Source organism: Dasypus novemcinctus, chromosome 22, assembly GCF_030445035.2.
Source record: "Dasypus novemcinctus isolate mDasNov1 chromosome 22, mDasNov1.1.hap2, whole genome shotgun sequence".
Classification (NCBI taxonomy): Eukaryota; Metazoa; Chordata; class Mammalia; order Cingulata; family Dasypodidae; genus Dasypus; species Dasypus novemcinctus.
Window position 1 is genome coordinate 62,664,223 of NC_080694.1, and position 25,441 is coordinate 62,689,663.

Here is a 25,441-nt window from a genome sequence, read left to right on the forward strand (position 1 = left end):
ACGTGAGGGTCTGTTTCTGAAACATAAATTTGGTTCCACTGGTCTATGTGTCTGTCTTTATGCCAGTATCATGCTGTTTTTACTACTATAGCTAGGTAATATGATTTAAAGTCTGGAGATGAGAGTTTGCTTTTCCTTTTCAAGATGTTTCTGGCTATTCAGGACCCCTTATCCTTTCAAATAAATTTGATAATCGTGTTTTCAATTTTTAAAAAAATACTGGTGGGATTTTTATCAGGATTGCATTGAGTCTGTATATCAATATGAGTAGAATTGACACCTTAATGATATTTAGTCTTCTAATCCATGAGCATAGAATGTTCTTCCAGTTATTTAGACCTTTTAAATTTTATTTTAACATTGGGTTGCAGTTTTTTGAGCTTTACATCATTGGTTAAGTTTACTCCTATTTGAGTTTTATCAGTCATATTTTATTTTTACCACCCTTTTGGAACTTTCAGTTACTTTTATTGATATAATCTTCATTTCTAGACTCTCTTCTAGGCCTCTCTTTCTTGTCTGTTCTTTTCAAGCTCTAGCCCATCCTTTAGTATTTCCTGAAAATCTGGTCTCTTGGTTAGAAATACTCTGCTTCTATTTATCTGTGAATATTCTAAACTCATCCTCACTTTTGAAAGAAAATCTTGCTGGGTGTAAGATTCTTGGCTGGAGAGTTTTCTCTTTTACTATCGTAAATATATCATACCACTGTCTTCATGACTCCATGGTTTCTGGTGAGAAATCAGCACTTAATCTTATTGGGTATCCCTTATATGTTATGCATTGCATTTCTCTTGCTGTTCTCAGAATTCTTTGTCTTTGGCATTTGACATTCTGATTAGCATTTGTCTTGGAGTTTGTCTATTTGGATTTTTTTCAGATGGGAGTACGTTGTGCTTCTTGGACATGGATATCTATGTCCTTCAGTAGGGTTGGGAAATTTTCTACCACTATTTCTTCAAATAGTCCTTCTACTCCTTTTCCCTTCTCTTCTTCTTCTGGGACACCCATGACATGTATGTTTGCATGTTTTTTCTGTTATTTAGTTCTCTGAGATGTTGTGGTTTTTTTTTTCATTCTTTTCTTCATCTGTTCTTGTAAGTGCACTTTCAGAGGCCATTTCTTCAAGCTCACCATTCCTTTCTTCTGCCTCCTCAAATCTGCTATTATATGGTTCCAATGTTTTTAAAATTTCATTTATTGCACTTTTCATTCCCATAAGATCTGCTATTTTTCTATGTATGCTTTCAAATTCTTTGTGCTCATCCAATATTTTCTTAATATGGTTAATCTCTTTAACCATCTCAATGAATTTATTAAGGAGATTTGTGTGAACATCTATGATTAGTTGTCTCCACTCCTTCATGTCATCTGGAGGCTTATCTTGTTCCTTTAACTGGGCCATAGCTTCCTTTTTCTTGCTGATTTTTTGTTGGTGTCTTGGCTTCTGGCTTACTAGGGTATTATTCTGGGTACAGTTTTTCTCTTTAGTTTATGGTTTCTTGCCCTTTCTTCCTTGCTAGTTGTACAGTAGGAGCCAAGGATGTAGTTGGTGCTATAAGGTGTGGAGGCTCAAGCTGCCCTCATTGCCCAAGGGACTGATGAAGCTTCTCCCAACTTCTCCTTTGCCAGGGGTAGGGACAGAGTAACAGTTGTGTGGAATAATACAAGTCGTGCAGGCCTAGACTGTAGTTGCTCAGAGACTGATGAAGGTTCACGTGCCTTTCTCCCATGCCTGGGGCAGTGATGGAGCTGCAGCTGTGGGCAGCAATATATGCAGTGTAGGTCCAAGATGACTGCAGTTGCCCCAGTAGACTTCCAATTATTCAGTCTGTGCAGCCAAATGTACCTGCAGTTACCTCAATAGGCTGGTGCAGGGTCCACCAGCCTCCTCCCATCCAGAGGTGGGGCTGAAGGCTAGGCTAGGGCTGCAGGTTGATCTGGGTCAAAGAAACCAGTTCCTACCAGCACTGTGATTTTTTTGTCAGCCAGGCTTCCCCTCATGCTGGGGGTGGAGTAAAAATGGTGGCTCCTGGCCTCTTTCCAACTTGGGCAGTTTTAAACTTCAGCTGTTCTTAGGGTTATACTTTAGACAGCCAAATTTACTAATCAGTAGCTGAAATAGGTGGCCAACCATCACTTCCTACCCTGTTTTTGGAAAACGGAGCTTCTAATTCCAGCCACAGAATAGCTCCTGGGGTGACTTGCACTGCCAAAGTAGGGTAATCACTGACCTCTGCAACTTCACCGGTAATTCCCTGGAGAGGCTGTCGCAGGTCCCTCCAGCTTCCTTCCTGCTGTATGGGGGGCTGGGGCTTATGCTAGAGCTGCAATCTGGCCTGGATAGAAAGAAGCCGGTCTCCACCAGCACTGTGATTTTCAGTCCAACCCGCTTTCCCTCCTGCCAGGTGTGGAGTTAAGATGGTGGGTGGCTGCCTCTTTCCAACTTGGACAGGTTCAAACTTTAGCTGTTCTCAGGATTATACTTTAGCCTGCAAAATGTACTCATCACTAGCTGAAGTTGGTGCCCAACTGTCTCTTCCTCCCCTGTTTTGGGGAAGTGGAGCTTTCAGTTCCAGCCAAGGAATAGCCCCTGAGGCAGCTGATGCCTCCAGTGGCAAATGGACACCAGCCTCTGTGGTGTAGAGCACTCAACTTATGAATATTATCTGCAGATGGGCAGTCGCCTCCTTCCATTCCTTGAAGGATGTTGCAGGATGCTCCTCTGGACTCCTGGAGCCCCCAAACTGGTGCTTCAGCTAGCTCCAGAGAGCTCTGGGTGTTCACTAACTGCCCTGTTGTAGGAACTGACTCTAGGAGCTCCTTACTCCACCGCCATCTTGCTGGTTGTCACCAGTTGATTATTGACAAAGATCCAAAAATAATTCAACGGAGAAATGATAGCTTTTGTTTTTATCACATATTCAATATCTCCTATTTCTATTTCTTTGAGAAACATTTTTGCCTAGCTTTCTCTTCTCGAGAACTTCCTTTGAGCCGGGTTGTGGGAGACCTCCTTGAACATACATTTGTCCACATTAAACAGGATAAAGAGCTCAGTGGTAGTTGGCTGGATTCTGTGATTGAAAACCCCAGTGGATTTCTAGTCCATTGCCTTAACCTCTCTGCCATGACTACAGTCATAAATGGAAGTTGCTTTCGAACAATGCAGCTGCTACCCTGTGTCAGATAAATAAAGATTTAAAAACAAAACAAAACAAAAAGACAAACTAATAAACCAACTCTGATCCTTCAGCAGAATTTCCTGGTGCTCTAGAGAAATGAACTGGACACGTGGTAAAATGCAGATGTCAGTTTTCTTTACGCAGCCACAGTGACAGGTGTGCTGTCTACAAGCCTTAGAAACGAGGAGGCAAGTGACCTCAAACACTCTTGCAATAAGCAGAACAGCTGTCATTTTTCTATACACTAGAGACCGGGAGTTGAAAGGAATGATAATGAATAAGGATGGGGTTCAAACCTATATGTCCAGGGCAGGATGCATTAGCAGACCTACACCTTAACCACTTGTCCATCTCACTCCAAAGTGCGTAGGTGGGCAGGCACCCATTCTTTCACCAAAAAGTGTTAAAGGTATGAGGTGAAAGTGGATGAACTTACTGCATCTTAAAGACGTTTAGGTATTTGCTTGAATTTCATATATTATACTTAATCAGACATAAGAAAGTATTCTTTAAATTAAATTGTTTGATTCCAATATCACTGAGAAAGCCATATATTATTTCTGAAAACTAGATCTAATTCAAGATCAAATGCTTTCCTTTTATCTATCCAGAGATAAAGATATAGTGAGTGAAAACCAAGACAGGTGGTAAAGGAAAGTAAGAATGTGTCATTCAAATTCAAAGAATCTCTACCATATTTTTCCACTGGAAATCTTTGCACAAACTCCCAAATATTTTCATTAAAAGATTGTCCACCACCACCAAAAAATTTAGAACAAATTCATCACTCCAAAATGAAAAACTCACCCCCTACCCATTGATTATGCACTTTGTATAGATTGTATGGTATGTGAATATATCTCAATAAAACTCATCAATAATAATAATAAAAGATTGTCTAATGTATTTTTATAAAGAAATCAATTTTATCAATACATATTAATAAAGCATACAATTCATCCAAAGTGTGCAATCAATAGTAACTGATATAATCATATAGTTGTGTGTTTATCACTTCAATCATTATTAAACCATTTTCATTAATTCAATAATAAAAATAATAATAAACAAAAACCAGACAAACAAAAGACAAGAAAATTCTTCTTCATCTCTCAAACTCTGTTTCCTCTGCTGTACATAGCTGCTATTTCTGGTTACTTTTGTACAATTATTTATTTATTTATTAAGCAGTTTTATTGAGATATTTCACTGATGTATCCAAAGTGTATAATCATTGGCTTTTAGTATAATCACAATGTTGTGCTTTCATCACCACAAAAAATTTTAGAACCATTTCATTACTCCAAAAAGAAAAACTCCTCACCCCTTAGCATGCCTTCCCCAGCCCTAACCACTACTCTGATTTCATCTTTATAAATTGATTTATATTTACATTTTATTTAAGTGGAAACATACAATATGCTACACAATATATTTAGTTCATAGCAGTGCAATCATACACTATTTGTCCTTTGTGTCTGACTTGATTCACTCAACATAATGATCTCCATGTTGTCATAATTTTCACTTCATTTCTCCTTACACTACAAAATATTCTGTCGTGTGTATACACCACAGTTTGTTTATCCATTCCTCAGTTGATGGACTCTTGGGTTATTTCCAACTTATGGCAGTTTTCCAACATATTTTAAATGTTTATTTTCTACTTGTCCCTGTGGGAATATTTTTGCCGCAGACTGTGAAGCAAACATTTGGAGCCCAAAGTATTGTTAAAAAGTTGCAACTTGGTGTTATGAATATAAAATTCCCATAAATGAGTTCTTCATCAAAAGTATGCACAGAAAATAAGGTTTTAAATCCCATAAAATACCAGCAGGTAAGATGGGTAGAGGAGCTTCCAAAAGTTTTAGAGAACTTTAACTAGCATCAGGTTTTCCAATAGCGAGCCCAAGGTGAAGGTCATTGTGGAGGACATTGAACAAGACTGCCGATCAGGCCAAGGCTGCCTTGAGGGAAATAGTCAACTATGGAGCAGTATAAAAGCCCTCGGATCCACATGTAAAGGTTTTGTCTTTCTTGTACCACCAGTAAAATAAATGTTTCCCATTCTTGATTAGGAAAACTTGCATAATGAACACTAATGCAAGATGTTAATTATATGGACAAAATATATCTATTGTAAAATATAGACTATAGTTAATAGTGCTGTATTAATCATCTTTCATCAGTTGTAGAAAGGTAACACAGTAATGCAAAGTGTTCATAATATGAGAGTATGTGGGAATGTTGTATTTTTACCTGATTTTTCTGTAAACCTAAAACTTCTCTAATGAAAAAATAATAATGATAATAACCTAGAACATACTTCACAGTCTTGTGTATCAGGTGTTTTAAACTAGGTAATTCATGTAAATTGCTTCACACAATGCCTAAAACATAGAAGGATTTTACTAACCATCTTTATTTGCTTGAGATTCCATTTTATCCATGGAATTATAAGGAAGAAATGGAGATTAAATGAAACAGGTTGACATACCAAAAATCCTTGGCAGTTCTGATAAAACCTCTGACTCAGCCTGGGAGGAAGAACGGTAACAAAGAGTTCAAGCTGACTCCAGCAAGGCCTGCTGCTCTTCACCAGATGGCCACCACCTTGTACCACATCCTGTTCCTAATTAGCAATCTGGGCCTCAAGGACACCCTGCCCAAAGATTCCCTCACGGAGTACACATATGAAGAATAAATCATGTCCTGTTTACTTTCCCCATTACCCCAGCGCCTTCACTTTGTCTCAAGCAGCCATATAATTTGCTCCCCGAACTTGAACTTTTGAGCAGAAACCTCTTTTGGTGCTGCTCCTGCATTAATGCAACTTTAGCTCAATAAGCTTGCTCTGTGCCCCATTTTTTTCTGTTGAATTTATTTTCAGCACAGCGCGATCAAGGAACCCATTTCACAGCAAATGATGTGCAGGAATGGGCACATGCCCATGGAATTCACCAGTCTTACCATGTTCCCCATTATTCTAAAGCAGCTGGATGGATAGAATGGTGGAATGGCCTTTTTAAAAAATTCTTTTGTTTTCTTTCTTTCATCTTTTTTCTTCTCTCTCCTCATCTTCTGTTTTTCTTTTCTTTTTTTTCAATTCTTTTTTTTCCTTCTTACAGAATGACCTTTTGAAGACTCAGTTTTGGTGCCAACTAGCTGGAGAATATTGCTCTAAATCAGCGTCCACCCTATGGTGCTGTTTCTCCCATAACCAGGATTTCCTTGATTCCAGGTATCAAGGGGTAGAATTGGGAATGACAACACTCACTATTACCCCTCGAGATCTACTATGAAAATTTTTGTATTCTGTCCCTGTGACCTTAAGCTCTGCTGGTCTACAGGTCTTAGATCCAAAAGGAGGAGTGCTTCCATGAGGAAACAGAACAATTCCATTGAACTGGATGTTAGGCTGCCACCTGGTCACTTTGGGGTCCTCATGCTTCTGTATCAACAAGTAAAGAAGAGAATTACTGTACTGACTGGGTTGACTGATCCTGACTATCAAGGGCAAATAGGACTGCAACTACAAAATGGAAGTAAATATGAGAGTGCTTGGAATACAGGATCCCCTAATGCATCTCTTATTACTATCATGCCCTGTGATTAATGTCAATGGAAAATTGCAACAACCCAATCCAGGTAAGACTAGCAAGGGCCCAGAATCTTCAGGAATGAAGGTTTGGGTCACCCCCACCAGCCAAAGAACCACGGGCAGCTGAGGTGCTTGCTAAGGATAAAGGGAACACGGAATGGATAGTGAAAAAAAGTTAGCGATAAATATGAACTTTGACCATGCGACTAGTTATGAAATGAGGACTGTAATGGTCACAAATGTTTCTTCCTTGTTTTGTTATGAGCATGTATATGTACATAAAATTTAAAAAAATGAATATCTTTCTTTCCTTCCCTATCCTTTCCCCTTAAATAACGTAAGTTGTATTAGTTTCATGTCATATTTTTTAAGGATATCAAGTTTAAGAGTAAGTATTAACCAAGGACTTGCACCCTATTCTGGAGGGAATTAATGTATTTCTGGCTGTATGGAGGGCAGTTGAGTATTGTTAGGCAAAAATATATGTATGTCTGTTATTGTTTTTATTTAGAGATTAAGTATGTTTTTAAGGTGATATGTATGTCTGCTTAAATAAACTTGTTAGAGCTTTAGTCAGTTGCATCATCAAAGGTGTAGTGTGAAGAACATAATATCTAGAACACAGGATCTGGATCTTGAGTTAGGTGAGCCTGAGAATAAAGGCAAAGCAGTGGCATCCATTTGACCAATAGCGTCAGTCTCTCATTAAGTTCCCCATGCCCAGATTGAGAAGGCTGGATCATTGATGACTGATGATATCCACATGGACAAAGTGGCTTTAATGTCTGTGTGTGCCAGGCCAGACAGAAAAAACAAAATTAATTCTCAAAGATGCCCAATGTCATCATTCAGTCGATTATGACAGCAGTCTGAAGGAGGCAACGTAACCACCAAAAAAGAATACCTTTTTGTGTGAACAAGGTTGAAAATACATTTCACGCAATCTCAGAGTGGAAGGTACCACCAAGCAGGCAGAGGTGGATGAAGAGCACAATTTATAGGCCAAGGAATCATAGAGAGGGAATTTTGACAAAAAATAGTCTGCACAAAGTCTATGGTGTGAGAGAGATGAGTTTTCTGACAACCAAAGTAGTCCACCCATGATGAACTGTACTGTTAGAAAGAAATAGTGACACACTGTGATGGATAATCTAATGTGTCAACTTGACCAGGTAATGATGCCCAAGCAAGCTCTGGGTTAATTGTGATAAAAGGAGAAATGGACTTTAATCGTCGGTGAGTTGATTGCATATATGGCTGATTACATCTACAATCAACTGAGGAGATTGCCTTCAGCAGTGAGTGACTTCTCATTCCGCCAGCTGAAAGTCTTAAAAGAAGTGATTTCAGCACTCAGAGAGAGAATCCCCATATCTGCTTCAGACAGCCAGAGTCTCCTGGGAAACTCATTGAGGATCTTCATAGGAGTCCCTGACTTGCTGCCTGCCCTATGGAATTTGGACTTGTGCATCCCCATGGTCATGTGAGTGAGACAATTTTAATAAAATCTCATACTATTTACAGATGTCTCCAGTTGGTTCTATTTCCCTGTAGAACTCTAATTAATACACAGATCTTCATAGTTTTGCAGAAAAATGCCACACCAAACTATTTGGGTTTCTGCCATATCAAACCATCTGGATTTCACAGTATATATACACAGTAAAATACCAAAGTATTTTGATAATAAGGGTATATGACCAGAGTAGCCAATGATAGAGAAATGGCCAAGAGGACTTTATAATAAAAATGATTAGGTCAATGTCTAAGTTTCTTGATGCTGGGTGGACCAAGAACAGGTCATCTCTGCACCAAGTCACTTATTTGAAAATGCGTTCTCAAGTGAATTTTTTAAGGAAAGCATCAGGGAATCAACCTGGGACCTCGTACATGGGAAGCAAACAATCAACCAATTGAACTACACAGCTCCCTTCAAGTGGATTTTTTTATATTACTGAGATAAAAGGAAATAAGGTATAAAGAAATATTTCATTCCATTGACCATTAGTTTTTCAAGGTTGCTACATATCTGCTTACCAAGTTGCTTAAATAACAAAAAACTACTTTATGCCCAGAGGCATCTTATTCATTGCTAAGGACTCCTTACAACTAAACTTCTTTTGCTTGCATAGGTAAGAGTAATAGCAAATCTATTTTATTGCTTTCCACCCAAAAAGAGATTCTTGTGATTGAAATATTTAAAATTATCAGAAAAGAATAGTGTATGGACTCAGTTATCTAAATTAATTATTTTTAGCAGCCCAATTTGACCTTCCTAAGTGACTTGTACTTTGAAAGATCAGAGATCAAGCAGATCTCAGAGATACTTCATTCTGAAAAAAAAAAAAAGGAAAAACATCAGAACTAAAGATGAGTAGGAGTACGAATGAGATTTAGGACAAAACCAGAATGTGTATTTGATTTCACACATCTTGGACACAAACTGTCTATTAGGAAGTTTGTCATGTATAAGGAAACTCAGAAGGAACAGATAAACATCTCCTTATCATCTCTACCTCAACATTCCTACAGATAAAAGCTAGCTCAGAGAGTCAGGGCCAGCCTAAGTGACCTAGCCAAAGGTTACCCTTCTCTATTTCCAATATTATGAGTATTAACATCAACCTTATTAACTCAATTTGTCAACTTATAAGGGATATCAAATAATCGACATTAACAGTAGTTTTGGTGGGTTCAAGAGAGCGAGAGTGAATTCCTGCCTAGGGCATCAAAAGCTTAAAGACATGACATAGTGGATAGAGTTACACATGACAAATGAGGGAGTGCTGAGTTCCCATCTGGGGGAGCTCTGTCACATCCCCCAATGAAACAGCAACAATCCCCCAAGTGCAAGGGCAAGGACCAGTGAAGAAGAATGGACCCTAGATACTGACAACTATGTTTATGAGCCTGTGTGCTTGAAATTCCAATGAGGCCTAGAGCTGTAGGGTGCCTAAGAGTTACCTCCTGAGAGCCTCCCTGTTGCTCAAATATGGCCACTCTCTAAGTCAAACTAAGCATGTAAATGCATTAGCTTCCCCCCAATGTGGGACATGACTCCTGGGGATGAGCCTCCCTGGCACCAAAGGATTACTATCATGACCAGCTGGTGATGCAACTAGAAAAGACCTTGAATGAAAGGGAGAAATGGAAAAGACAAATGAGTTTATATGGCTAAGAGACTTCAAAATGAGTCGGGAGGCCATCAGAGGGTCACGCTTTTGCACATCTCAGCAGGATCACAGAGACAGCCAAAGTAGATACAACCCCACCTACTTATGCCCCCGAGGGATATGGAGACACACAGGTTCTATGGCCATGACAGATGACTCTGGAGCTCATTGTCTTGCCAGTGGGCCCTACTTTGAAATTTGTGCTCCTGATTGTGATGGAGTTGGACTCAGATGTGATCTCTCCATATATGCCTCTTCTGTCACTTTTACTGAATCTGTGATTGGCGCTGAGTTCACTGAGTTTTGTGTATGATCAGGAGACTTGATTCTCTGGACTGACCATGTGCCAGCTGGGTCCTGAGCCTCAGCAGAGTTGCAACTCCTATTCTCCAGCTCGTTGGACATACCCAGGTCATCTGACAGGGAGGTGAGAATGGTCAACCACCACACCAGGGAACTGAGAATGTCTTCAACTGTAAGCAGGGGAATCACTTCCATCAGCCATGTGGGATCTAAGCCCCCTCTCAGTTTGGAGGTGGAGTGGACATAACCATCCCAGAGTCCACAGGAGGAATATAATATGGATTGGAGTGCACTTGCTGGTATTCTACTGTAGAACTGTTGTGATTCTAGCAATGGAAGAAATTGTATCACTGATATGGAGACAGTGGCCCCAGGAGCTGCTGAGGGCAGGGAGAGGGAGGAAGAGGTGTGATATGGGGCATTTTTGGGACTTGTAGTTGTCCCGAATGATACTGCAGGGACACATGCCAGGACATTGTATATCCTGCTATAACCCACTTGATGGGCTGGAGGAGGGTATGAACTACAATGTGAACTACGGTCCATGCAGTGTGGCGGTGCTCCAGGGTGCATTCGCTAAATACAATGAATGTGCCTTACTGATGGAAGGGAATGTTGATGGGGGAGGAAAGGGGTGGGGTGGGGAGTGGGGTATATGGAAACCTCTTATGTTTCTTAATGTACCATTTTATATGACCTGTTTATCTTTTTATACTAAAAAAGACAATTAAAAAACAAAAAAATGAAGGCATGACAGAGGTGGGTTTGGAAATTTAAAAAGATGTTAGTGGACAAAATGGTCAAAACACAATTTTTCACAGAGTGAAGGACTTATGAGGGTATTTTTTAAGGTGCAGAGAGGGAGAAGGATGTAGAGAGCCAACCATGAGGAGGCCTAAATGCCAAGTCAGTAAATGAAAATATAAGGCAAATATTTGCTAAATATGTGCTTCAAGGCACCTGGTCTCTAGTCAATTTATATGTCTATTCTCTTCTTAGTATTTCCAAAATCCCGAGGTTTTATTATCCTCATATTACAGGTGGAAGAAAGAGGCCCAGAGAAGCAGACTAAACTTGAATGCTAAGCAGATCCTAAGGGATGGAGTCTGAACTCCACCCTATCTATATCCCACTCAGTCAACAGTCATCCGCAATCACTAGTCTTCTACTCTGCCTTTTAATAGTATCTTAGGTGGCATACTGGAGGACCCGATTATTACAGACAAAGCCAAAAACTCAGCTACCATCTAATTATTGCAGGCACAGAAAATAAGTATTCTGTAATAGATGATAGAAGACACTAGGATTCATTCCAATGGGGAGAGAAAGTCTCTGGAAAAGTAGGGAGAGTTACTACATTACAGAAGGGAGAGCGAGCAGTGGATGAAAACCAGACACATTCACAAAAGTTTAAAATGAAAAATAGATCATTTATTTCTCAGCAGTGGCTGCCAAGTGGTTATCAAGGTGAAGACGTTCCCTCTAGTTCTTACTATCCACGGTTCACACGTACCATTTCTTTACTTCCCATCCTTTTCCTTCGGTCAGCAGGAAGAATGAAGGGGAGAATATAGGAAAGCAAGGGAAGAATTTGAGAAAATGAAAAAGACTGAGGCAGGAAGCAGCGGGGCGACGGGGACAGGGGAGCCCTGGAAAGGAGTTCGGCATTGGCTCGGTGCCCCTGCCTTAGAGGGCCCCTTAGAATGCTGACAAGAGGCCGTGGAGGAGCCCGGAGCCCTTCTCAAGCGCGCGCTGCCTCTACCTTAACTCTAAAATCACCGAGTGGGAGGGAGAGAGCCTGAGCTCCCGGGAACCGACTGGAGCAGGTCCCTGCAGCGGACGCGGACGAGACCCGCCTGCCGCCTCGCGCCCCCCAGGCCCTCGGGCGCCGGGTGAGGGTTTGGGGCAGCGGGGACGCGCGGCGAGGCCAGGGAAGGGCCGGGGGGGCCGGGGCGAGCACGGGCGGCCGCCGGCCCTCGGGACCCGGCGTCTCAGGGTCCGGGATGGGGGCACCACGCTGCCCGCTGACGCGGCTGGCCCTGCAGCTCCAGTCCACACGGCGGCCTTCGCCTCTGCGTTTCTGCGCTGCTCGTGCTGGACTCCTCACGTTCCAGGATCTTCTCTTTGGACGCCGCGCGGCTTGGGAGGCGGGGCCCGAGGATCTCCGTGCCCGCGCTCACCGCTGTTACCTGCGCGGGGCAGCGGCTGTCGGGCTCCCCTGGGGACGCGGGGCTCGTGCCCATCACGCCCGCCTCGCGGCGCCCGGGCCGCGCTGCGCTCCCCCGCCGCCCCTCGCAGCTCTGCCCCGGGGCTCCGCTCCCCGCGCTCCCGGGCCGCCCCTCAGCCCGCGCCCGCGCGTCCCCTCGACGCCCCCTTCTCCTCCCGTCCGCACACAGGCGCTCACCGGGCCTGGACCCCACCGTCCCGGAGAGGAGCGGCAGCAAAGGCAGGGGCGTGCAGCCCCAAAGGAGACTCCTGAGTTAGAAACCAGGTGCGTTTCCAAAAGCACCTGGACGCAGTGAAAACCTCGACCTCTCCCTCCAGGGGACGACGGCAGTGTTTCCCCAGTGACAAAACCACACACGGAAGCGTGTTTTTCAAGAAGAGCACAGATGCGGACAAGTAGGGCTCTCCTCTCCCGAGAGAGAAGCAGACGGGAGCTGCGGGAAAGGGGGTGGGGGGCCGCGTTAGTGTTAAATGGGGCGCCTGCTGGGAGCCCCTCACAATCCAGTTTGTGCAGCGAAGGGCACCGCGTGTGGGACTGGAGAGGTGGGACTAAGTGAGGAGAAGTCTTGGATCCCTACTCAGGCTCTTCTTTATCTCGCGGAGATGAGACTGCAGTCACGGGGAGGCTCAGAAACTGCTCCAGGCTGGGACTTGCCTTGCCTTGTCTTGTTTGGTTTTGTGTTCCTTGACTTCTCATGGTGCTGGAGGACAATAGAGGTTCATGAAACATGGTGCCTCAAGATTAAAAAGATATACCATCTTAAGAGCACAAGCGTAAAGCAGATTTTGAGGGCTCTGTAGCGCAATGGATAGCGCATTGGACTTCTAACTTACCTAGTTAAAGGAATTCAAAGGTTGCGGGTTCGAGTCCCGCCAGAGTCGTGTGTTGCCTTTTGTCTTTCAGAGAGGAAATAGTTCCATTCCTAGTAATTTCTCCTTTCATCTGTGTGGTCAATAATTTCTCCATCTCTAGGAATAGGACGTTTCGTTCACAATCTGAGAATCCCTAGACAGTAATTTCTCGATTCCTGGGCATTGGGCTTCCCCCACTGTCCGCCAATTCCTTTACGGTACCCTCTTCCCACTGAGGTTCAATTCTGCTAACCGCTGTTTACATTTAAGAGCCTCATCGTGCACAGCCACGCTCGGCTCGTGCTCGACGGCCATAGAAAAGGCAAGGAACAGGCAATGCACACACAGTAAACGTTCAATATCCAAATGAATGCTGATAACTGTTTCTTATGAAAAACAATTTCCTGGGGTAGATCAATTTTCTGTTTTCCCAGCTTCTGCTTGTAGAGTACCGACGGGGTTCGAAACTGTCCTCATGCCTACTGCCGTCAACTTGGAAAAGCCTCAGTTTTGGAGCTGATGAAGCTCAAGACCCCAGGGCACCCGTTCCAGTCCCACCCTCAACACCAAAAATGCTCATTGGTAGCAGGAAGGTCTCAGCTCTGAAGATTTAATTTAAGTTTAATTTGCTTTTAGGTGAAATATTGTGGGTGAGAGTGCCTAACATTGACTTTGCTCCAAATTAAGATCAATAAAGACCTTCCCTCCCCTTAAATTGTTGGAACAGAGAAAAATAAGCGTCCTTTCCATCCTAGGATTCTTCTTCCTTAATTCCCTTCACTGGCACCAAGTTTCCAGTATTCTTATGTGTGATCTCCATCCAGATTTGTTGGCAGTGGTATCGTTTATCATATGTAGTTGTTTCAATCTTTACATAAATTACATATGTTACACAGTATGGGTTGCATCATTGTGTTATAAAAGGCCTTTCCAGCAGGCCCTGCACCTGGCAGCCTTCCATCTGGTAAAAAGGGAGGATTGGTCAACCCCTGCCTTCCCTCGCTGAGCCTTGACTTAGAAATTCCCCCAAAACGCTTTCAATAAACGGTGCCTTGTGACGTGGTGGATTTCCCCCCCACCACCTTGTACAACACTTTGCCAATAACGTATCCTTTCACCATGATGAGCAAATGTTGTGATTATCCATGTTAAGAACTATTTATTGTCACTACACTCTACAATTTATGATAAAAATCACATGTCTAGTTAGGAGAGGCAGTGAAATGTGCTGTAATGGTTGTGTAACCTCTGGCCCTAATTCATGTCGGTATATATTTCACAGTAAATTGCAGTGCCCTACGCAAGCTACAATGACAATTCCCCCCATATGTTAAATAGACCTTTACGTGTGGATTATTTCTGTGCTCTCTGTTCCATTACATGCTTTATTTGTCTATTCCTGCACCAACAACACATGCTCTTAGTTAGCTGATATTGACAGCTAGTGTAGTAAATATTACTATCTTTTTATTCAAAATTGTCTTGACCCTATGCAATCATAGGGCTCATCTTTTCTGTTTCTTTTCTCTTAGGGATCACAATCTTGCATTGTCTGTCTTCTGAAGCATTTTCTAATGGTTGTTTCATGTATTTGTTCTGGTTTTCTAATTTTTAAAAGGAAATCCTGCTAACAATGACTTCTTCATGGGTATAAGTAGAATTCTCAATTTTAAAAAATATGCACCTCAAAGAGAATCAATTCTCATAATATTTTGATTAGATTTTTAGATTATCTCATCTATAAATGGGCCTGTGTAAGTACCCTCTGTTGACGAATTGATCGATTCCCTTTTATCTTCATATCTTATTCTGTATACTAATTTTTTTTACACAAGACACCATTCTAATGTAATAAATGTTTTAATTTTATTGTGATATTTTCTTGCAGAATATCTAATGATGTTTTGCACATATAATACATAAGGTATATTTTATGTACATATCATTCCACTTATGACTTTTTCCATAATCGTCATTATTTTATTTATGTCCTTTAAATGGTGGACCATACGCCATGGTTTGCATCCACCATGTTTTGCCTTCATTCCCTCAACAAGCTGCCCTCTAAGATGTCGCCACAAGAAACTCTGCCCACATCATCATATACATCCCTTAAGGGATATGTATGACCTTTTCCCAAGAGACAGAATAGTAAGAAAATATGTTTTGCCTATATATTAATTGGATTGATTGAAAACAGATTGCTATCCAGAATGAATGCAACATTTCCAGAAAAAAAAGGCGAACATTTGAAAATTCTGCCCGCCTGTGACATTACTGAGCTTAGCAGTCTAATAGTTGTAAAGTATCAGCACATCGTTTAAGTTTGCATCTTTCATAGATGCAATTCTGAGTACTTCATGATATGGTTGTTAATTTTTCCATAAACTTAACGTTAATCTCCTTTCCCTGCTTTCTAATTGGTCTGCTGTTTCTCATTTAAGTTTATAGGCAATTTTTGTGTGTATTATAAGTTTGAAACCTTTATCCGCTTCAAATAATCTTCTTAGGATTTAGTCATATTGTTTGTATTTTCAGACCTTATAAGAGTACCAAAGCCTATTTTGGTAAAGATACAGTATTAGCATCAAGATTAAACATTTCCAAAGTACACATTTAAGAAATCAAAGAAGATCTAAATAAATGGAAGGCCATTCCATGTTCATGGATTGAAAGATTAAATATTGATGTCAATTCTACCCAAAGCAACTAACAGATTCAATGAAATCCCAATAAAAATTCCAATAGCTTTCTTTGCAGAAATGGAAAAGCCACACATCAAATATATATGGAAGGATAAGAGGCCCTGAATAGGCAAAATGCTTTTGAAAAAGAATGAAGATATAAGACAGAATCCTCTTAAAACACCCCTCCAACTATACCTTATATTGTTGTGGAACATTCATTACAGATTATGAGAGAACATCATTAGACTATTACCACTAACTATGGTATACATAGTTACACCATACATTTGGTATATTTTTCCATGCCCCTATTATTTACATAGTTAACTATAGTCATGGCCAATTGATTTTTGACAAGTGTGTCAAGTTGACTGGGTGGGAAAATAATAGTTCCTCTGACAGGTGGTGCTGAGGAAACTGGATATCCATATGCAAAAAAAATGAAGATGGACTCACACAATATTAAAAAAATTAACTTAAAATGAATCAAAGACCTAAGTATAAGAACCAAAAGTATATAATTCCTAGAAGGAAATACAGGAGAGCATCTTCAGGACCTTGTGTCAGGCAATGGTTTCTTAGGTTTTCACTCAAAACATGGGGAACACTTTGGATGGACTGTATACATTATGAATAATGTATCAATAAAATTGATTTATGAAGAAAACATATTTGACAAAAATATCTTTAGGTATCATCAAAAACACTTCCTATAACAAAACTTAGCAGTTTTTATTCATTTGGTTTCTCTTTTTTATCAATTAAAAAAACAATTCTTTCAAACTGTCAAACACAGGAAATATTTTAAGCTGTAGGCACTTTGATTTTATGTTTCTACTGATCAGGTGATATATTTAAGTAAAATAACCCTCTGGGGAATTTTTTGCATTTTTCTTGGTCTCCATGAAATGAACTTTCCCTAAATAGTTTGGGGAAGATTATATTTTCTTGAGTGCAATTTATTTCCTTAGTCATTATGGAAATGACATGCATGGAAATGACATCCTTTACCTTAAATGAGTGAGCCATTTTAGTTTAATGATTCACATTGCTATATAGAGAAATTTAACTTTCAAACACAAAAACATACATGCACATTTTTTATCTGCTACTTAACATCGTATCAGGGAAGCAGACGTGGCTCAACTGCTAGAGTCTCCATCTGCCTACCATATGGGGGGTCCAGGGTTCAATTCCTAGGGCCTCTTGACCTCCGTGGTAAGCAAAGAGAGCCTCCCAGGTGAAAAAAGCGGAGCCCACCACCACACATACAGAACTGACACAGCAGGATGCAAGCAGACGCAGAAGAACACACAGTGAATGAACACAGAGTAGACAACGGAGGGGGAAGGGGAGAGAAATAAATCTTTAAAACAAAACGAAAAACAACGTATCAAAATTTGGGTGAAGGGGAAGGATAGAATCTTGGGCCTACAATGCTAAAAAGAACTAGTTAAAGGGAAAAGCAAAGGTGATTCCAGGGCCCTTTGTCTTAATTTGCAAAATCAGTATTAATTATTACAAAATTTTTTCTTAATCAGCATCAAGTAAATCCTTAAGAAAACAACCATTAGTTCTAAAATTGACCTAAAGCTGGCAATACTATCAAATGTCAAGAAAATTTCTTACTTTTGGCTCTGGAATTCCATGTCAAGGAATTTACCTTAGGAAAATGAGAAATACACACAAGGACGTACAAGAGTGTGTATGACAGCAGTATTTACAGTAATGAAAAACACTGGAAACACCATAATAGAGAATTGAACAAATAAATTTCACACATCCCTAAATTGGAATACTATGCAATCTATTCAAATCATGGTTTTCTGGGCATTCTCATGTACTAGTGATGAGAGTAGAAAAATGGGACAATATTTTGAAAGTGTTGGTTTTATTTAACTAAATTGTAAATAAGTATATATTTTTTAATTCAACATTTCCGTGTTGAGAAATATCCTGAGAAACATTTTGACAAGGTCAAATATATATGGACAGAGTGCTCATCTAAACTTGGTTTGTAATAGCCAGAAATTGAACCAAAACACGAATAAAGTACAGATAGTTTGAATAAATTACTTAAGTAGCATTTGGAAACAATTAGGTAGATAAATGTGTATTTACTAGAGGGGCATTTTATATATTTATTTTTTGGTTTTGTTTTATTAAAGCAGTTTTATTGACATATTCACATACCATACATTCCATCCAAAGCGTAAATCAGTGGCTTTTAGTATAATCACAGTGTTGTGCATTCATCACCACAAAACATTTTAGGACAATTTCATTACACAAAAGAAGAAAAAAACTCCACACTCCTTAGCAGTCACCTCTCAATCCCTCTATCCTACCCCAGCCCTTAAAAAATCAGTAATGCAATTCTGTCTTTATAAATTGATTTATACTTACATTTTTATAAAAGTATAATCATAAAATATGTAGTACTTTGTGGTTGGTTTCCTTCAGGTCGCATAACGTTGTTTTTTTGCCTGATATTCACATCCTGTAACATTAATATGTATTTGTTCCATTTCAAAGAAAAACAGTCTTACATATTCAATATTATCCATATTCATACTTCACTTGAGGTTTTGCTACGGTACAGTCCCACATTACATTGTTTAGCTTTCCTTTTAGTAATATACATGACCTGAGACTTTCCTTTTCAACAGGTATAAGAAACACTAGCGCAAAAAAATTCAACATATGCTTATATTTTTAAAAATGCACTGCCAATTTTGCAGCATTCTCCACTAATTGACGTTTCTGTACATATAGTCCTCTTAAATGAGTAGAATCTATAAATGTTAATGGAATTTACAGAAGAGATGCTTCCCATTAAATTTCATGGTAATATGTATACATATAAATAAACCACAGATTTAAAAATGACAATTCCCCAAATTTAAGTATGCTGTATACACATTTAGGCCTTTACAATCTAATTATAGAGAGGTGGTAATACTCTTCTCTGCAGGAATTTTAAACTGCTTCTCATTTCATCCTAGAATAATCATTTGACAAAGCTGTTTCTTTTCTGGAGTGGGTCTTATTTCATTTCCACGATCATTTGTACATATTTTTCAGTCATAACATGAAACATCTCTAGGAGCAGGGGCTGCCAGCCGAGGTGGGTGGAATGAATATTTACTGAAAAGCCCCCGAGGACGCTGGAGAGGGGCGGCGGGATTCCCCTGTACAGCGCAGTCTGCAGCGCGGAGGCCAGAGGCGGCTGCTGCACCGCGGGGTGCAGGCGGCTGCGTTTCCAGGAGGCCGTGAAGTCTCGGCCTGGGGTGGGGAGGAGCGGGGACGTCAGAAGCCGAGCAGCCGGCGGCGCCGGGCGCCCAACAGCAGGAACCCGGCGGCGGGGCACGGCGGGGAGGGGCGCGCCCGGCGGGCTCTGGGAGGGCGGGGCCGGAGGGCGGGAGGGGGCGGGGCAGAAGCGCCCCTCGGTGTCCCGCCCAGCCTCGTCTTCAGCGCGTGGGAATCGCTCAGCTCGGCGGAAACACGCTCACTCTCACTCTCCAGGTCGCAGTCAGTGAGCTCAGAGCTGCCACTCAGTCCGACAGATGACAGAAATGAGGTTTTTAATTTTTCCTGTGAATTCTGTTGTAGCTGAGTCTATTGTGTGACACTGTAGAAAGATCAGTCCCACGTGTCAGGATGGCCGAGTGGTCTAAGGCGCCAGACTCAAGCGCTCGCTTCCCACCATCGGGGGTTTCTGGTCTCCGAATGGAGGCGTGGGTTCGAATCCCACTTCTGACACAGTTCTGTTTTGCTCAGGTTATCATCAATCAGAATTTCACTTTGGACAACTCAGAGTTCAAACCTCTTTACTCCAAGGCTTCTGGGCCACCACTGATTCCAGGGTGTTTGGAACACTGGATCCCCAGAGAAGCAGCAGTAAAGAAAAAGCCATCTCACACCTCAAACCAGACTGTCCACGCAAAAAAATAAAATAAAATAAAATAAAATAAAATTCATGAATTAGAGAATCTAGGATATTTCCAAGTTCACTTGTATTCAAACCCCTCTCCCAGAGGGAAATGGGTAGTAGTGAAAATATTTTTAGGTCATCAAGAATAAAGAAATGCTAGTACTGTTAAAACACACTAAATTAAATGCTAGATTTGAGATTTCTTCTGACAATAAAGTAATTTAGATGTCCTTTCTTGTTTTTTGAAGATAAAAATTACATGGGTATGAGTTCTACATGGATTAATGGTCTTAAAAGTAAAGATGTCTATTTTTGCAGCATTGGCAATAATGAGTATTTCTGTATAGATTTTTTACAGGTCTATATAAAACTTTATTGAAACACATTAAAATATAAATAAATGGAGAGAAATTATGTGTTTATTGATCAGTAGGCCCCATATCTTATTGATGCCTGCTTAAAGTACAACAGTTCCTATTTCCCCCATCCTCTCCAAAACTTTTTATTTTCAATTTTAAAAAATAGTGCATGTGAATTGCTACCTGGTTGCATTTCCCTGATGGCCAATGGTGTTCAGCACTTTTTTCTTCGGTTTATTGGATATTTTTTATATTTCTTTGGAGCTATGTCTATTCAAGACTTTTGCCCAGTTGTTAATTGGGTTGTCTTTTTATTGTTGAGTTGTAAGCGTTCTCTATTTATTGTTGAGTTGCAGTGAGTCCACTGGACTCACAAAACACAAGTTGAAAGATAAAACAGAAGCTCAGAAGAGCAACTGCAGAGCCTTAAACCCCAAGAGCAGGGCCCCCGTGGGGCCGAGCAGGGAAGGTGTGAGCTGTGGACCCGATGGGCTCAGGCTGTGAAGCTGCCCTGCTGGGGGCTTAAATCATAGAACCTTGTGGGAGAGATCCTGCCATTGTTCCCTCTGTGATGATAATGTCGTCTGCAGCTCTTTTAGAAGCTGCAAGCAGGAGCTGAATGGCAACTGCAACATGGGGCTTCTAAAGAAGACATCAAAGCAGCTGCACAGAAATTTAAAGATAGGTCTGGCGTTAAAGATGAAGCAGTAAGGAGCAGATGCTGAAAATGAAATACGTGTGGCATATCCTGGAGCCCAGGCTAAAAAAACGCCTGCAGGGAGGAAGCAGGTCGGTCTTGGTAGAGAAGAACATCTGCTCTGAGCTCTTGAGCAGTTTTCACAGGGCCATTAGCTCGCTGTCTGCGTTTCTGGGGCTCTTCCTAGGGCTGCTCTAACAAAGCACCACAAACAGCATGACTCAAAACTACAGAAACGTGTGGTTTCACCACTCTGGGGCCAGTAGCCCAAACCCTCCCGGGCCTCCCTGCAGCTTCTGGTGCTCTGTGGGCAGTGCTTGGGCTATGGTCTCCCCCTAAGTCCCCACAAGGTGTTCTCTCCGGGGTCTGTCCGTCTGTGCCCACTTCCCCTTTCTTACAGGACACCAGTCACATTGGATGAGGCCCACCCCAATCCACTTTGACCTCATCCTAACCAAGCATCTTCAAAGATCCTATTTGTAAATAGGTTTTAGACTCCAGGTTCCTATTTTCTGAAGGAGCGCTCACTTAGGACTGAAAGTTACTGGTCTATGATATCTGAAGTGGGGTTTTTTGGAAGGTGGGGGTTTTAGTCTACTGGTGCAGCTGGGGAAATAGTGGGAGCGAAGCAAGTAGGGAAATAATGACGATGGTTTCTGTCTTAGGAGGTCAACACAAGAACCGTGGATCCTGCATCAGAGAAGATGAAAAAGAGTGACCAGCATCCTGCAGAATTCAGAGGAGAATTGAGAAGGCAAGAACAGCTTGGAAAACGGTTCATTCTGCATTTCAGAGGTTGGGCTTTAGGCAGCAAAACTCACTGCCATTCTGGGGTCAGCGTCTTGGTGACCAGGGTCATCTCAACAAATGGCCTTCTCAGTGCCTTTGGACAATGGTGGTTTCTGGTTCCTTAGGAGGTCTGAAGTATTGATACCCTGTCCTTGTAGAACCGCATTTGAAAGTTACACCTTTCCACATGGATGATGGGTGCAATTCTCCTGCTTGCACTGTAGGCACTCTTGGCTCCCTGTGTGGTGGCTGATCTTCTTCACCTCCCTGTCAGCTGGCCAGGGTAAGTCCAACAAAGCAGAGGATAGGAGCCACAAGTCTGCTGAGGCCGAGGGCCTGGCCATCATACGGACAGTCCAGAGATTCAGGGTTCCTGAGCATCCCCTCTTGACGTAGAGGGGGACTGGACATCACCATCCCAGGGTCCACAGGATGGAGGAATAGAGTATGGATTAGAGTGGACTTACTGGTGTTTTGCTGGGGAGCTATTGGGATTAGTAAGGGAAGAATTCGTAGTAGTGATGTGGGGAGGGTGGCCACGGCGGCTGCTGATGGTAGGGAGGTGGAAGAAGAGATATGGTGTGGGGGCATTTTCAGGATTTGGAGTTGTCCTGGATGGTGCTGCAGGGATGGATGCTGTACGTTGTGTGTCCTGTTGTGGCCCACTGGGTGGACTGGGCAGAGTGTGGACTACAATGTGGACCACTGACCATGTGGTGCAGCGGTGCCTCAGAATGTATTAGCCAGGTGTAGTGGATGTGCCATGATGATGGAAGAGGTTGTTGATGTGGGAGGGATGGGGTGGATGGGGTGGGGGGTATATGGGGACTTCATATTTTTTTGAATGTAACATTTAAAAGAAAATAAAGAAGAAAAAACAAATAAAATACATGAGAAAAACAAACAAAAACAGAAACAAAAAAACACCGAAATTCATCACTCTAGCAACTTGGGGAAAAAAAGTAACACCTTTCCACTAGCACTTTCTGTCTAAGATGTAGACAAGACAGGAGAGTCATCCAAATCATAGACTCGAATGTTGCATATAGCCGTGAGGTGAAGCGGAGACATGAAGATGAGTGACTCAGGCAGTGGGTCGTGGACTCCAGCATGAGCGAAGCTTCTGGCAAGGGAAGATCACACTGGGATTTGATACCTATAAGGCCAGCTGCTAGGAAGAAAAGGAGAAATGACGCTGGTGGATCCGGAGAGGATATCAGATAAGCTTTGCCCAAGGAGCAGTGATTACTTTTCAAGGATGCTTGGCAGGAGGGAGAATGAAGAGAGGAGCAACAAGGAAAGTTGAGGGAAAGGGTGTTAACTCGTCAGGACGCCAAAGAAAAGCTTTAAAACATCCAGGCAGTTCCTTGGCTGGAAGAACCAGGACTGGCTGACAAAGACCGGAGCACAGCCATGACTAAGGAGCGACGTGAACCTCTGTTTTCTTACCCACCGTCCGTAGACCCGCGCGCACATTTAGTCTCGCCGTGAAGGAAACCGCTGCTTCCCCCTTCGCGAAGCCAGCTTCCCGTGCTTGTAGCTCGGGACCCGGAGAGATGGCCCTGCGGTGTCCTGGCGCTGCCGGGGACGCGGGGCCGTCCGCGGGTGCTGACTACGGGGCCGCACGTGCCCCGCGGGACGGACGGAGAAGCCTGAGTTCTCAATCCAGCCCCACAAACCAGGATCGGAGGCGCTCAGGGGCGAGCGCCAAGTCCCTGAGAAGGGGTTTTAGCGCGTCGACGTTCTCGAGTTAAGTCTCCGGTGCTCAGACACCTTAGGGATGGCCTGAAGGCAACAATTTTGGAAAGGAAATTTGGGGCGAGCCCAGGATGATGGAGGATAGAGGAGACAGGTGGAAACGGGAGGAAAGGAAACAGGATAGAAAAAGGTAACTTGCCTAACACTTGATAATTAAATAAGTGTTAAAGTCCTACGGTAAACGAATAGCAGAGTGGCGCAGCGGGAGCGTGCTGGGCCCATAACCCAGAGGTCGATGGATCGAAACCATCCTCTGCTAAGTTTTGAGGCTGCAGTACTGTCTTCTCCCAATTTCAGCATTTCTCACAAAAAACACAGGCAGTATGAAACTGTGTATGTGAATATATCTCAATAAAACTGCGTAAAAAAGAAACAAAACAACACAATTAAAATTGTGTCTATATCTCCTTTTAGGAGCAGTGACTCTATCCCTGCTTCTCTGTCTCTCTGCTGTGGTGGCTTAAGAACGTCCCACGGCAACTCGGACATACCTGGAGCAGTTAATATCTGCTGCTAAGGTTTCTCGCGCTTTCTCTCAATCTGGTTGTGGCAGCCAAGATCGAATAGGGGAATACAGGAAGGATATTCTAAAAACACGGGGAAGAAGAAATAATATTTCCAACTCAGAAATAAATTTGTAAACAGCAGGGGTGGGGGAGTCCCGTTCTGGAATCCCCGAACACTATTCTAACAACCGGGTTGTTCCTCATTTTAAGGGGTGAAATTCAAGATAAAATGTGAAGTTAAAGAAAGAGACTAGCACAAGGATGCACGGGGCCTCCCGGTGTTTGGGGGAAGCAGGGCGGTGCGTCACCAGCGGTTCTTCTCGGCAGTGAAGGGGGAAGCACAGGCAGAGAAAAGGCTGAAGTGGCCAAAGCGGGGTGCGCAGCTGAGGGGAGAGGAACAGAGAGCGGCGGGAAGGAGACTGGCGAGAAAGTGAAGAGAAAGAGCAGAAAGGAGGGAACGTGGGGTAGGTGGACGTGCTGAAAATGCCATGTACCAAAATCTTGGACGAGTAGATTTTGAGGGAGGTCGTTTCCCGCGACAGAAGTAATTCTTGGAAATGTGTGTCCCATTTGTTTGCTTATATATATATTTTTTACTGTGGCGTTAAGATCCCAGGAACCCCTACCTCTGGGAAAACACGGAAGGGGGCAAGGTGAATTGAACCACCTGCCTTGAGTCATAACCTAGAACAAGCAAACAAACAGATGAATGTGATGCTCACCTCCAAGAGTCGGTTCTATCTGGAAAATCTACATTCCTCAAAATCTCATTCACTCGCCTTTCTTAGCAGTTTAGAATCTTTAATGTGGGTTTTATTTATGAGCCTGGGTAGCTCAGTCGGTAGAGCATCAGACTTTTAATCTGAGGGTCCAGGGTTCAAGTCCCTGTCCAGGCGGAAAGTGCTTGTTTTATGGAGAAAGGTCACTACCCTGACCTTCTGCTTTGTCTTCATTAATATCATTTCCTTACATCAAATGAGTCACCACCTTAAATGCCAAGAATAGAAAATGGGTGGTGGGTCTCTGCCTCAGAGTCCATTTTCTGGAAACTGAAACCAAGTCAGATGCTGAGATAGAGTCTTGATTTTTAATATTATTTTTTTTTCAACTCATAGACGTATTTAACTTTTTTAGTTTTCTTCTGAGAATTGCTTCAGCTGTATCCTATCATGTCTGCTATATAGTACTTTATTGTCTTTATTTTATACTTTTTTGCTTATATTACCCCTTTTAAAATGTTTCATAATATTCAAGTGGTCAGAGAATTTTTCTATTATTTCTATTTCTGAATTTTAGACAATACTGAGGGTTTTTTTTTTTAAAGGGACGAGCTAATGTATGAACAGTTTTCATGAATATACCATGGGCAAT

General features: G+C 42.1%; 4 non-coding genes across 4 annotated transcripts; all 4 read left to right on the forward strand.

The window, feature by feature from the left end:
- The first annotated feature begins 13,279 nt into the window (after positions 1–13,279).
- On the forward strand, positions 13,280–13,370 carry TRNAR-UCU (transfer RNA arginine (anticodon UCU)). Its single transcript is given in 2 exon segments — positions 13,280–13,316; positions 13,335–13,370. It is a non-coding gene; the product is annotated as a tRNA-Arg (tRNA).
- A 6,311-nt stretch (positions 13,371–19,681) lies between these two features.
- TRNAL-CAA (transfer RNA leucine (anticodon CAA)) lies at positions 19,682–19,789 on the forward strand. The gene is made up of 2 exons: positions 19,682–19,719; positions 19,744–19,789. It is a non-coding gene; the product is annotated as a tRNA-Leu (tRNA).
- A 3,962-nt stretch (positions 19,790–23,751) lies between these two features.
- Positions 23,752–23,823, forward strand: TRNAM-CAU (transfer RNA methionine (anticodon CAU)). The gene has a single exon. It is a non-coding gene; the product is annotated as a tRNA-Met (tRNA).
- Positions 23,824–24,893: 1,070 nt separating this feature from the next.
- Positions 24,894–24,966, forward strand: TRNAK-UUU (transfer RNA lysine (anticodon UUU)). The gene has a single exon. It is a non-coding gene; the product is annotated as a tRNA-Lys (tRNA).
- The last annotated feature ends 475 nt before the right edge of the window (positions 24,967–25,441 follow it).